Source organism: Apodemus sylvaticus, chromosome 3 (assembly GCF_947179515.1).
Source record: "Apodemus sylvaticus chromosome 3, mApoSyl1.1, whole genome shotgun sequence".
NCBI classification, from domain to species: Eukaryota; Metazoa; Chordata; class Mammalia; order Rodentia; family Muridae; genus Apodemus; species Apodemus sylvaticus.
In genome coordinates this window covers 45,085,614-45,100,633 of record NC_067474.1, presented here as the reverse complement: position 1 = coordinate 45,100,633, position 15,020 = coordinate 45,085,614, and positions in this window count along the sequence as shown.

Sequence of the window (15,020 nt, the reverse complement as noted above, 5' to 3'; positions counted from 1 at the left end):
TGAGCTACACAGTGTCATGGGCAAGTCATACTCTTCTAAGACCTGCTACAGTCATGTGGGATCACAGTATATTTTCCTCCAAGTGGAAGTACGATCAGCCATGGAAGGCCTTATGCTGTTGAGACACAGGCTTCTTAAGTCTGTGTGTGGCATCTTGGGAAACTCCAGGCATACAGAGCTGGAGGGGAAGCATTAAGTAGTTTAGCACCAGATTTGTCCCCATGTCTATGCCTCCATCCTGCCATCATGTCTCTCAATTCTCCATTGGCCTCAGTCACTTGAACCTTCTCATTGATGACACACCCATGCACCTTGGCTTTGGGGACTTTGCACTATTTCCCTATTTACCACAGCACGTCTTCCCATATTCCCTGTACTTTCCCTTTAATCTTACTATGATTTTTCACTATTTCCCATGGTATCTAGGTTGTCTGTATACTTCGAGGTATTTTCTTACTGTCCTATAACCTAAAAGTGTGGTGACTTTAGACTCTTCTTCCCTGCCCCCTCCCCGAAGTGCTGTAGCAGCAGTCCTTAGATCAGTGCTTGACACACAGTTGACGATTCATAAATCTTTTGGGAGTGAATTGCTAAAATAAGAGGTTATAACACAGAGCCAAAGGCAGAGGAGTGTTATTAGCACTCTCTGGATTCCTGAATTTCTTATGTACACTATATTCAAAAGAGAAGGGATATGGGAAGACTTTACTCATGCTGAGATGTGTAAAATCTTCAGTGCCTGGAAAGGTGGGAATCTTCTGCACTGGCAGACTCTACCTGTGCAGATTGGACCAAGAGAAACTTGTAGAAAACTGGAAGCCTTTCTGCTATTTTTTTTCAGAAGTCAAGGCTTTTTGAGATGGACGCTTGAACCCAGAGTAGCCTCAGCTGATGTGGCAGTCTATGAGTCCACAGCCTCATGCTACAGCTTTTATGGAAAATAAGCTTTAACACTAGAGGCAATGCCGATTTTTCATTTATGTCATAGACAAAGCCATCTTGATTCCTCTGATCCCAGGCTTTGCCTTCCTGCCTCTGCACAAGGGTCCATGCGTGCTCGCCTTACGGAATTCTTTTGCTCTGGTCTAGCACATTTCTTGTGGGGAAACAGGTGCCAGAGTTGTCATCCAGCCCCACTGACAATATGCCACCATTTGTCTAGATCTTCAGGCAACTCATGATCTGTCAAACAAATACTCTTATTTGGGACCATGTTTGTCTTCATGGTATTTCATCTGGAGTGCGTGTTTTCTGTTAAATAGATTTCAAATGATTGGCAACATGTGGAAGTTATGTATCCTTTTAGATGAATGTTCTGCATGTCTTCATTGTGAACATCCAAACATCTGTTCTAGAGGCGTGACTTTTATTGCCAGTTTACTATTTGGCACACATATACGTTTGAAAATTAAACACAAAATGCAAATATAGGAATACTACTATTATTTCCTAGGATGTACCTTCTTTTGTGAATGTGTCATCTGGCACTATTCCGACTTCCCTGCTGAGAAGAGAAGCACCCTTCTGATTAGGTGCTGTGATGATGTTCTTACTGACAGATTCCCCAGTACACAGGCAGAGGGATGGGCCATCTTTAGCTAGCATGTGCTTCCGTCTTAATGCGTTTCTTTAATTGTCCAATTTGCTTTATGTTACCAGGTGGTTTTGATTAATGATCCCAAACAAGTGAATTTGTGTAAAGAAGACAGAAAGAATTATAACTCAGATGGTTGCTTTTAGGTCAGAACAAGTTACAATAGAAATGCATAATCTTGTTACTGATGCAACATTAATTCCTTCCATATTGAGGGGGAAGAAGTGCCTAATTAAAATTCTAACACTTCCCCCCTCCCTTTAATCTTCTTTCATGCCAGAAAATATCTACATAAGTGAAATCTTCCCATATCTAGACATGGTGGGTATTCGTGGAAATATCCTGAGTGCTTGTAAAAGCTCTGATGAACAAGGTGCACACTGCCTCTGGATCTTCTCTGTCCTCTTAGGAGAAGAAAGCAAGCAACTCTGCCCTGTTCTGTTGCCGTGGAGAGGCACCATGAGCATACAACTCTTATAAATGAGAGCATCTTATTGGGGGGTGCTTACTTAGCATTTCAAAGGGTTTGCTTATGATTATCAAGGCAGGGGTATGGCATCAGGCTTGGTGTTGGAGCGGTAGCTGAGAGCTACATCCTGATTCATAAGCAGAGGGTGGGGGAGGGGAGAGAGACAGAGAGACAGAGACAGAGAGACACAGAGGCAGAGACAGAGAGAGGCAGAAAGAGACAGAGGGAGAGACAGAAATGGAGAGAGACAGAGAGACAGAGAGGCAGAGAGGCAGAGAGGCAGAGAGTGACAGAGAGAACTTTTCAAACCTCAAACCTTTTCAAAGCCCACGCCTACTGATCCATTTTCTTCAACATGGTTCTATGTGCTCCAACAAGGCCACGCCTCCTAACTGTTCCACAGCCTCAGACAGCGGCACTTCCTGCTGACTAAACATTCAAATGCATAAGCTATCCCTGCTCGAACCACCACACCCTCAAGCTCATTATGTTCTTCTTCTGTTTGAAACTTATTCATATATTACAATTTCTGAATACCGCCCCGCCTTCCAAATATTACACAGATAGTGATTAGATTTGTCATGGTGAACAATGAGGGGGGTCTGTGTGTAAGGCTATAGAAGTCCCCTGTATGGCAAAAATCACTCCCCCTGCTGCTGAGAGTCAGTGGTGTCTGCAAGGGCACCTTTGGCGCTCACCAGGCCACATACTTTTTGCCCTTTGTATCCTTCCTGAGGAAGGCTGGAGAGGAAAGCTCATACCCAGGAGGACTGGATATAGTGCTTTGTAGTCAGTCACGAGAACAAAAGACATGAGCTCTGAAACAAAACATCGAACATGTCTGAGTCCTGCAACAAACGAGTTGATTGCCTAATTTTCATGAGGAAATAGTGGTAGGATCCTTGTTACAGGAAAACATTAAGTTCTATGAAATGGAAAAATGATTTCCATGCCAAGTCTGTTACAATAACAGGAGTAGTAGAGAGCAACCAGAGACTCTTGAGTGTGTAAATGAGGGTCTTTGCCCCTTAGGACCAGTGTTTCACACAATACTGAGTACACAGTAGGTGCTCATAAGATAGTTGTTGAACAAACCAGTCACCGAGGTGGCTTCCAAAGGTTAAGAATGATCAGCTCACCATGATGAGCTGCAGTGGAGTGGGTGTCCTAAGTGTGCTTTGATATTTTTCCTGACATCTAAGAGTTAGGGGTGGGATCACCAGACGTAAAGACTGTTGGGACTCAGGGGAGGGAGGGATGCTTTACTGTTCTTTCACAAAGGTCAGTGCTAGGGAGTATTAATTGTACGGAAGACCAGAGAACATTTGGGCTGAATGTCAGGGGAAGTTTTTGAAGAGAAAAGTGTGTGAAACCACATAACAGAGCCAGAGGCAGAGACCCCAGGGGATGCATGGAAATCTCCACGGGCAAGCAGTTTATGGAGAAAGTGGACAAAGTTCTGGAGAGGTCGGCGTGGACTCATAAGCCTTGGGGATTGGCACGTCGGGATTTTTATCTCCTTGTCAATTATGCACAATTGGCTGGACTGGGGTGTCCTCAGATGCAAAGGAGAGTCTGCATGCATGTGGTTGATGAAAAGGGTTTTGTAATTTGGAGGATATTGCAATGACACAGCACGCTGGTAGTGTATTGGGGAAACTGGGCTACACGGAGGCCACGTTCTGGGAGGGCAGTCAGGAGGCAGATGACTCACCCTGACTTGCTTTGGAACAGTGTACTTATCAACTATTCATATGATTAAATATAAATGTCTACAACAAAGGACTGAAATGCAACTCTAATTAGAAAAGTGAATTAGTAAATTCCTTTCAGGTCTATGATTCTCAGAAAATTAAATTTGTGGCCATTGATGCTACATAGCTTAAAAGTACTCACAATCTCTAATGTCCCCTGGAGCTAAAAATCCTCTAATATCGGCTTACATAATGAAGCCTTTGTTACAGCTCAGACTTGCTTATATTATATAGAGTGCTTTGTACTGTGTATTTTGTAAGATAATTTTAAAAGTTGAGCTATTTTCATCTAGGAACTGAAGCAGCAGGTCATGTCATAGAACTGTTTTATGGTACAAAAATAGTTCCAACACAAATCTGGAAAATGTTTTTTGGCTTTTTTTTTTTAGGTTAACTTAACCCCAGAGCAAATTTGGTGCCATTAGGTGTGTGTGTGTGTGTATGTGTGTATACACACATACACACACATACATATACATATATACATGTATATATATGGAGAGAGAGAAGGAGAGAGAGAGAGAGAGAGAGAGAGAGAGAGAGAGAGAGAGAGAGAGAGAGAGAGAGAGAGAGCTCTTCCCTGCGTAGCCTTATGAGCTGGAAAGCAGATTATGACTTTGGAGAACAATAGTACGGGTGGAGATAAACAGCGAGCACTGATTTTATAACTTTAGAAACATAAAGGAAGAGCAAAGGAAGGAGGGAGGGGGAGAGAGAGAAGAGAGGGAAGTCTTGATTGTCATTTTGAATTCCTAGTGTTTTTCAGTTGTTTGAACTTTAAGTAGTTCAAAGTTGTTAGGACACCATTTAAATGCATGTACACATACTGCTTATCTTTCAGTGTGTTGTATGAAAAGATGCTGACTATTGTCAGCTGCACTTTAGATGGTCTAACGTGAAACATACATTACATGGAAGATCCACATGTGTATTCCAAGGGTGGATTGTAGAGGACCTAGAGACAGAGACTCCACGGGACAAGTTGAAGGAAAGTCAAAGAAAGAATTCTTGGGTTCAGGCTGCCTGCTGGACCGTTCCCAGTGGGTATCTTAGATTTAGATGCTGCTCCTCACTGCAGCCGGCCTTCGCAGTGCACTTACCAGAGGCCAGACTGAAACTAAAGTCCAAAACAGCACAATGCCTCTGGCGTCTTGGAAGCTCTGCCACACCAAGGCAGGACACACAGCAAAGGAAGGCGCTGTATGTCCAGAGTCCCAGGCACTGTCTTTGCAAATGGCAAATGTTTCTTTGAATGAAAACCGCTTTAATGGTGTCCGATGGTTCATGTCTTTAATCGCAGCAGTCCAGAATTCAAGGCCAGCCTGGTCTACATAGCGAGTTCCAGGCCAGCCAAGGCTATCTAGTGAGACCCTGTCTCAAAAGACTAAACAAACAAAACAGAAATAGAGAAACAAAAAATTGCTTTAGCAGACACACAAATGGCACTAACAGAAAAAAAATTCTATAGCATAAAAAATTTGTGTTGTTCTGAATAAAAGCAAATATTACCTCAGATAATTTAAGGATCATGATTATGAAAATACAATCATTAACATGCTGACTTTGATGAATTTTGACTTTGATCTCATCATTATCACATTCAGTTAGTGAACAGATTCTCTCAGGTGATGTGATCAGTCTGAGATAGGCTCATTTCATGACTGATTTTGAGCCTGTGGATAAGAGTTTTTGAGGATGTAACTGTAAGTTCTAAGTATCCCTCAGGTCTGTCTATGACTTCTACTAAAGAGGCCCCTTCCATTAAAGTCACACTAATCTTTAAATTTATCAATAGGCTTTACCAAGAACTCTAAAAGACCAGAGCAGAGAATACCAATCATCTCCAAGATTGTTCATGTTTTGTTTTTCATTTTGAAGAATGAGGTGACTTGGTTTACATTCTGAAATATATCTTAGAAATTATTATATAGGTGCTCAAAGACTGAAGTTCCCTGAACACACCATCTTAATGTAATAGAATGAGAATACTTCAGTTTTAATAAAGCCTCCAAAAGTAGGTTTCATTAGAACATGTTTAGAATTATCTAGCACCAAAAATTCCTCAATGCTACATAACAGTGCTACTCCACATATTTTTTTTATAGCATGAATGCAAAAGATTATATCCCATGATAGCATTTTATTCACATTTTCCCCCTACAGGGGGAAAAATAAGGAGTATATTAAAGAGATACTTCAGAACCCAGTGGAATAAAATTACTTTCGAGTAAAGAGGGCAATATGTCTCTAGCTTAGATTAAATTAGAGTGTTCTGTAAGACTCTATAGAGAGATTCTTTTAAGGCCCATCTTATCTAAGACTGTGTGATGATAACCATCTCTCCCAACTTGCTTGGCCGTCGGCTTCCTTGCAGGACACCAGCAGGCATGTCTTGGTGAGCCCCAAGTTCTCCTTGGCTGAAAGTAGTTTTACCGCTGCTAACATGAGCAAAGAAACAGAAGAAGCAAAGAATGAAGCGTGGGATTTGATTAGGTAGTCACCACCATCTTGCACAACACCTGGCAGTGTGTCAACCCCCATTCCTCTCCACTCATGATGTTTAAGGACCATCTTTCTCCAACTTGGCTCCCTGATTGGCTTGACATTTCCCTGTGGCATCACTGCTTGGCTCCCTGGAGAACAGCCATAGGTATCCCTGAAACCCAAAGTAGCATTGAGAATTCTCCTCTAGAAAACCAAGTTAAGTAACTCAGAGAAGCCTGGCTGCCACAGAAGACTCTTCCATGTCTCTCTAGAACCCGACTTCTGGGCTCCATGCATCTCCCAGAGCTCTGCAAGGTGGTTTGGTTTGAGGAAGATGCTGACGGCCCCTCCCATCGGTTGTTGCTCCGGGTCTGTCTTCACTCAAAACTCTATCTGTACTCCACTGCCTGCCTGCAATTAGCTCTCGTCAGCTCCATGGTATTTCTCTTTCCAGATTTTCTAGCAGTAATTATGGTTTCTCGTTTACAGTGGAACTTACAGTCAGTTTGGAGCTGCTTCATGAACTTGGCAGGCAACTGAGGAGATCGTGTGTCCTGTCTTGCTCCCTTTCTGTCTTTCTCTCAAAACCAGGACAGGTCTTTGTTTTTGCTGAAGTTTGCCATTTCCCCTTGTTACTGATGTGCAGCCTTCTTTGTGCTGACAGCCAAGAATGTTCTGGACTGTTGCCCCGTTTGCCTCCAGAGACTGATGCAAAATCTTCAAAGTGAAGTCAGTGGGTTTTCTCAGAATAGAGTTTACCAGAGACAAGACACATTCATGCTTACGAATCTATTACTCTCTGCTGAAATTTTTCAGAGAGACGGCCCGGTGTTGGCTACCCTGACGTCTGCAAATACACTAACTAGAAACCACTTGAAACAACAAACAAACAAACAACAACAAGGGTTCAGCCAGGGCAATGATTAGTTAAACACTGAATTTCATTTCAGTTATTTTCAGTTTCTTTTTTGATATGAATAAAAATGCTTTAAAATATTTTTAGCCAGAAGCCCTTGGTGGGGAACCTGCAGTGGACTTTGTAAGTACACGGTAGAGTCTAGTCAAGGCATAAATCTGCTTAGCAAAAGTTCCCCCAAACTTATGTGTGCTGTCAGAGAAAAGAATGCAATAGAGTGGAGGGACTTTGGCTCTACAGATTCCTCTAGAGACCTCCGTGTTCACTGCAGAGTAGTTGTGTAGTGCTTCCCGACGTATGCACACACTAGCTGGGCACTATTTATCCAGGAACTGATCCACCTAATCTCTGAGACAGAAGCAAACATATCACAGCTCCTCTTCTCCAGGCCATCTGAATGCATTATCCATTTATTTGGTGTTTGGCTCAGGTTTAAATGAGTCATTTAATACGCCCCATTCGCAGCAAGTTAACTTGCAAGCAGGTGGCATCCATGACTCATGGCATTGTTAACAGCTCTGACCAGGATCAGCGGCCACACTCCAGCCTTCCTGTCGGGAACTGTGCAACTTTGTGCCAGTGATCGTGGCAGGAGCTTCTAGCAAATCCATGCCTTAGGTAACGGAAGGGCCATAAAAACCGCAAGAGTTTCATAAAACAGAGTCACTGTCTAGTCTAATGACTGGAAGGACTATTGGTAAAGCTGTTTGAGGCCGATTATCATTACAGATAGATAGGATCCATTCTGCTCGTAAGCACCTCTGTGGCCCCATAAGAACCACATCAGCCTTAATGCAAACAAAGGTCGTTTTTATAAGAAAGGTCAGTCGCACTCAAGAATCGAGAGGGTGGCATAAAGGAAGATAGAAACTCACTTATAAAATGGAGTTGTGTGCTTTGAAAAACTCTTATTTAAGGATCTCAGTATCCAGTTCTTCCCAGTTTTTCCAAATTTACACCTACAATGTTCTAAAATACGTACTTCATTATTCTATCTACCTACCTATCTATCTATCTGTCTGTCTGTCTCTCTGTCGGTCTGTCTATCTATCTATCTACTATCTATTTCAGTTTGTCGACCACCTCATTCTCTGCCTGGATTTCCCAGCCCCCACATTCCGTCTTCATCAATCTTCCTTGCATAAAACAGACATTTAGAGAACACATTTTTCCTTCGTATTTTGAATATTTGTAGTGTTTGCTCATTTCTGAAAAAAAAAATCAGAAAAGTACCTCATTGCATAAAAGTAAATGCAAAGAGCTCCCCTCCTTTGACAGTTTGGTGAATATTGTGAGATACTATTGGTGAATAGATCTGCATAATTTTGTATCCATACAAATTGGGATCTTTCAAAGTCCTGACTCATTCTACAAGTCATCCATAGAACCAGAAACTTTTCTCGCTTATCTCTGCAAAATCCCCAAGACAAAGCACAGCTCACTGCCTCAGGTGCAGCTTCTGCCTGAAGACTGGACCATGTCAGGGGTTTTCAGCTAAGCTACTTTCGCAAATGAAGCATCCTTATCCTGCTGCTGCCTGGCAGTATCTCTAGACAGTCTGGCTTGTCGTTATTGGGGCGAGGGTGCTGAAGGCACCCAATCATCAGTAGCTGTCAAGTAATTTGTGACAGTCTGTCCTTTTCACCTGTAGTTGTTCAACCTCCAAAGCCAATGGTGCTGAACCAAAGACAGGCAATCTTCGGAGCTTTGCAGTGACACCTCTTTTCACTGTCACCTCACCCCATGTCTGGCCAGTGCTCCTCATCACTCCTCATCCGTAGGTAGCAGATCCTGAGATGACATCATCTATAGCACTGAGGACTTCTGCTTTGCCTTTGTGCCTAGCACAACCACCACGAGTCAAAACAGCTGTGATTTTGCCCCATGCCTCAGACAATCACATATTATTGAGTTTCACCAAGTTGGCAGTAAAAGAGTTTTAGTTTTCATTTCTCAAATTTAATGGGTTACACTGACTTTCAACACCAGCTCAAAAGCCCTTATTCTTATCAACATTTCTTTTCTCTTGGTCCTGTTGACCTGAGACCTCTGGTTCTTCCCCAGCTGCCCTTGAGAACAGAAGAAGTTAGGGGGTGCTGAGAGCGAAGTCACAAGGGGCTGAAGAGTTGTCTGCAAAGCAGTTCTGACTTGTCATGTCAAAAATGTCCTTGTATTTGTCTTATTTTTTTCTTCTGCAAATGATAATCCAGTTTTCCTATATTTTTAATATATATAGAAAAAGCTATGAAATTTTGTTTAGTCAAGTTCCTGTCTATATCTTTCTATAACCTTTTCTGGTATAGTTTATCTAAGTCTCTTGTAGTCTTAAGCAATGGTTTTCATGAGGGTTTTTTTTTAATCCTACACTACTGTGTTAGTGTTTTACTGTTGTGAACAGACACCATGGCCAAGGCAACTCTTTTAAGGACAACATTTAATTGGGGCTAGCTTACAGGTTCAGAGGTTCAGTCCATTATCATCAAGGTGGGCATGGTACAGCTGGAGATGAGAGCTCTACATCTTTATCTGAAGGCTGCTAGCAAAAATGATGGCTTCCAGGCAGCTAGGATGAGGGTCTTAAAGCCCACACCCACAGGGACACACCTACTCCAACAAGACCACACCTCCAAATATTGCCAAGGTCTGGACCAAGCATAATCAAACCATGACAACTGCTGTTATTGATGAAAAAGAATTTTCACCTGAAGAAATCCGGATGGCTGAGAGGAACCTTAAGAAGTGTTCAACATCATTAGTCATTAGGGAAATGCAGATCAAAACAACCCTGAGATTTCACCTTACACCAGTCAGAATGGCTAAGGTCAAAAGCTCAGGAGACAGCAGGTGTTGGCGAGGATGTGGAGAAAGAGGAACACTCCTCCACTGCTAATGGGGCTGTAAGATGGTACAACCAGTGTGGAAATCAGTCTTGAGGTTCCTCAGAAAACTGGACATGAGACTTCCAGAGGACCCTGCTATACCTCTCCTGGCATATACCCAAAGGATTCCCCGGCATGCAATAAAGACACATGCTCCATTATGTTCATAGCAGCCTTATTTATAATAGCCAGAAGCTGGAAAGAACCTAGATGCCCCTCAAAGGAGGAATGGGTTCAGAAAATGTGGTATATTTACACAATGGAATGCTACTCAGCAATTAGAAACAATGAATTCATAAAATATTTAGGCAAATGGTTTGATCTGGAAAATATCATCCTAAGTGAGGTAACCCAATCACAAAAGAATACACATGGGATGCAATCTTTGATAAGTGGATATTAATTAGCCCAGAAGCCCTGAATACCCAAGGCACAAATTGCATAACAAATGACTCCCATGAAGAAGTATGGAGAGGGTCCTGATCCTGGAAAGGATCGATCTAGCATTGGAAGGGAATATAAGGACAGAGAAAAAGGAGGGAGGTGATTGGAGAAGGTATGGAGAGAAGAAGGTTTATGGGACATATGGGGAGGGAGGATCTGGGAAAGGGGAAATCATTTGGAATGTAAACAAAGAATATAGAAAATAAAAATATTAAAAAAGAAAAAAGAACAAAACCAACAACAACAACAACAACAAAGTTAAGTTTCCCCAGTGCTTATTTAAAAAAGAAAAAAACTGTGTCTTTACATATTTTGAAGATTGAAATACTCTATTTCTAAATAAAACAGTGAATATCTATATAATTTTGTGTGCAGTCATTTTAAATTATTTTGTTAATGATGCTGCTTCCCAGTCATTTCTTGTTTAAGTGCCTGGCCTCTTATGTGAGAGTAAGTGATGTTGCTATCTGATGTCTCCTAATGAAAGGGCCAAGTTCTGAGATAAGATGATTTTCCTAATATGAATTGTGTAGTGTGAATTTATACAAACTAACATGGCTATGACATCACTAAGTGTTATAATCTTATTGAACCTGTACTGCATACTCAGTCCTCTGTTCATCCAAGAGTCATGCCTGGAATCAGCTCTCTACAAGTACTCTTTTCCAGTACGGTGTGATTCGGTAAGTCATCATGCAAAATTGAATCATTTTTATTTTATGACTTTATTTATAATAAAATGTGTGTGTGTGTATTTGTGCGTAGATATATATACTCCTGCATACATAATTAGAAGCCAGAGATCACCTATATTGTCTGTCATACTTTAGTGTTTTTCTTTTTAACAAAACCAAAACTTATTAAGACTAATATCCATGCACATACAAATTTACTGCTTGAAAGGCTGGTACAATGCTTGCTTGCAAGAGCATCAGTTTCCTACAGCACTTAACATCTCTCTAGCAGTGTACCTCACTAAACCTTGAGTTCAATAGTGGGATGGATCACGAGTGGGTGGATGTGCAGAGGGTCCATGAGATCCTGCATATGTCTCTTTAGTGCTGGAATTGTAGCCTTGTGACACCATGCCTGAGCTTTGATTTATTATTATTATTATTATTATTATTATTAGCAGCAGCAAATACTATGAGTCAGAACTCGGGTCCTCATGCTTGAGCAGTGAGCACTGTATCTGCTGAGCTACTTCTCCATCCCCAAGTAGAATCTTAAAATGTCTTCTCAGGGCAGATGTCTCACCATGGCTGGCTGGGTAGAAATTTTTATGAAATTCTCATCACAGTACTTCTCAATACTTCTTCACAATAGATGACATCTGCCCTGATTTGGGTCCAGCAAAACACAGGCTGGTTTTAGCCCAAGGCCACCTCTAGCCTTGGGGCACAGGCAAGGAAAACCTTGTCTACCTGTGGGAAATGGTCTCCTTAGACATGGAAATTTCACACTGAATTCCTATCCCGCCACTCCGGTAATAACTTTCTGAATGTGTTTAATGTAACCATAAAGGTAATAGCTAGATTTCTTAAGTATCAAAAGTACATCTGGTTCTCACCATTAGTTAGGAGAAGAATATATAATTATTTAATAGCTATTTAAGTCAGAATCTATTTACATAAATAAGCCAATGTTTTTATTTTTCAATAGTGACCAGTTACAAAATGGAAAATAGATCTCATTAATGATAGATAGTAAAACCCTGTTAACTAGAAATACACTTAATTAAAATGTGCATACTTAAGAAGAATGCAAAACTTTGGTGCCGAGAATGAAAACAAGCATCTGGTAGTGGGACAACATACTAATTTCTAGTTTAAAGGACTCAGAATTGCGAACATAATGAATTCTCCATAAATTAATATAGAAGTTCAATGCACAACAAATAAATGTCTCTGGAGAACGTTTGTGTAAACTGATAAGCTGATTCTGATGTTCTGTCCTGGAGAAAGTGCTTGAGTATAATTTATAGTTAAAGCTGTTCAGAAGGAGGCATATGCACTGTGAAGAGCCAGCGGGGACCACTGCGAGCCATTTTGAATACTTCCCTCTGCAGAGAGACAAGCAGACCAGTGCTGCTGAGAAAGGACTTTATGTTGAGCTGCATGAGGGTGTTTTAGAAAAGTATTCTGAATATATAAACATGCACAATGCACACACATATATGTACGTGCACACACACACACACACACACACATACACACTATTAAGCATATTAATGTTTGGTATCCAAATCCCTGAGGAAATATTTCCCAAATACATGAAAAAAAACAGTGTTGGGTTAATTGTTTATCAAATCATAGATAATACTGATAGGGCCTTCTCAAGTGCATACAAACTATCAAATAGATTTCAGCCTAAAATGCATCAAATCAAAATAGAAAAAGAGTATAACATATAAAGATCATGTGTACCTCTCACTCAGGACATGCTAATTCTTTCTCAAGAACAATGGGGGACTCAGAGCAAAAGTGTGTTAAGATTGGTACTAAGAAAGTGAGACAAATACTAAAAAGGACAAGTTACAAGCAAAAATTTAAGGCATACTTTGTAAATACTCAGAAGGTAAACTGTCAGTAATATGCATGCACATGTGTGTAAGCACATGTGCACACATGAAGCTCTCCTACTAAGCAAATGCACTTCATAAAGAACATCTTAGGAGCAATTTTAAAAGTAAGCAGAACAAAGAAACGGTGCAGAGATATGTCAAGTAACTTGTTAGTCACAAGCTTTGGGTGCTTGATTTGAGTCTAATTAGTGTGCATGAGTGTATGAGTGTGTGTGTTTGTGTGTGTGTGTGTGTGTGTGTGCATGTGTGTGTGTGCCTGTGTGCCTGTGTGTGTAGTGGATACACATGAGTGTGTAGATATATTCCAGTGCATACGTATGGCAGAGGCAGAGGAGGACATAGATTGTCTCCCTAGATTACTCTCTGCCATATTTGACAGAGAAAAGGTCTCTCAGTGAAGTAGAAGCTTGCTACTTTGACTAAATTGTCTACCAGGCCAGTGAGCTCCTGGTGTCTACCTATCTCTAGCACTCTGTGCCACTGTTACAGGCATAGACTTTATTTTATTCTATTCACCTGAGTGCTTAGGGTATGAATTCTGGTCCACACGTGTTTTTACTGCAAGCATTTCTATCCACGAAGTCATCTCTCTAGCCCCTTTCTTCTAAGGGATGTTTTTGAAACACCATAATTTCATGACTCAAAGGCTTAAGCTAACTACTACTGATGAGTCGGGGAAGAAATGCATTTTGTAATGATGCAAGCAGAAGAATAAATGGACACAAATGTCTCAAAAGTTAAGTGAAAAAGAGATGGAGACAGTCAACACTTGAAGTGTTCTACTCTTTGAATCAGCAGTTCCTTTGCTTTCACCCATGTGAGACTTTTCTCTGTACTATGGAGTTGTATATAATGCAGTTAGTATGCAATTTAGAAGATATTCTCTCTGTAATTGTATATAGAATTTATTTACATGAAAGAATAATATTGCAGACAATCAAATCACAATCCACTCACAAGTATTTGTATTCCACATTGTCATATTTATTTTTTTACATGAAGGAATTCTATGCACTTAACTACCTGGGTTCATTTTTTGGGGGGGGGCACTCTTGATTCAAGAAGCAAGTTCATCAGAAATGGGGACCTCTCCTTTGAACAGATACATTGTAACTTAAAAAAAAAATTGTGCCAGTGGCAAGTAAGGTTAATTTGGAAAAACTTCTTTTCTACAGCATTCTCCTTTTTGTGTTCTTAACATGCACTAATTGTTGGAGTGGCTTTTACTATGACATAGTCACACATGGAAAGAAACCATGCCACTGTCAACAAAGTAGATACTACTGGAGATCATGATGGTATATGACAGTAGCCAGCCTTGGGAAGACAGATTGCACATCCAGTCATGTGCAAAACTAATGGCAACAGCATGAGACTTAGAACTACTCAAAGGTCCTTGAGGAGACTTTTATCTGTTAAGAGTACATTTTACATGTAAATCTATTACTTTTCTTCTATTTTTCATGATACATATTTTTCCATTTGACTTAAGATGTCATATTTATAGATTTTTCTGTTTTAAAGGAAAAGTTTTTTTCTCATATTTGTAAGATATTTTTACTCTTCAAAGTCACACATTGTTTTAGTATGTACTTAAATCTAGTGATTAATATTTATTTAGAATTTAAGATCTATATTCTTAAGTGCGTCTATATATTTTAAGGATTTAAAAAATGTTTTGAAGCATTATTCTGGCTTTATTGAATGGATTTGGAGCAGAGCATTGTGGGGCATGCCTTTAATCCAAGCTGTTCAGGAAACTGAGGCAGGGGATCAAAATCTGAATTTTTCATGGGCAAGTTCTATATAGCAAGTTCTAGGCCAGTCCATTTAACTTAGTACAATCTCTACAGCAAAATAAGTTTTTTTTTAAAATTATTTTTAAAAAATAAAATC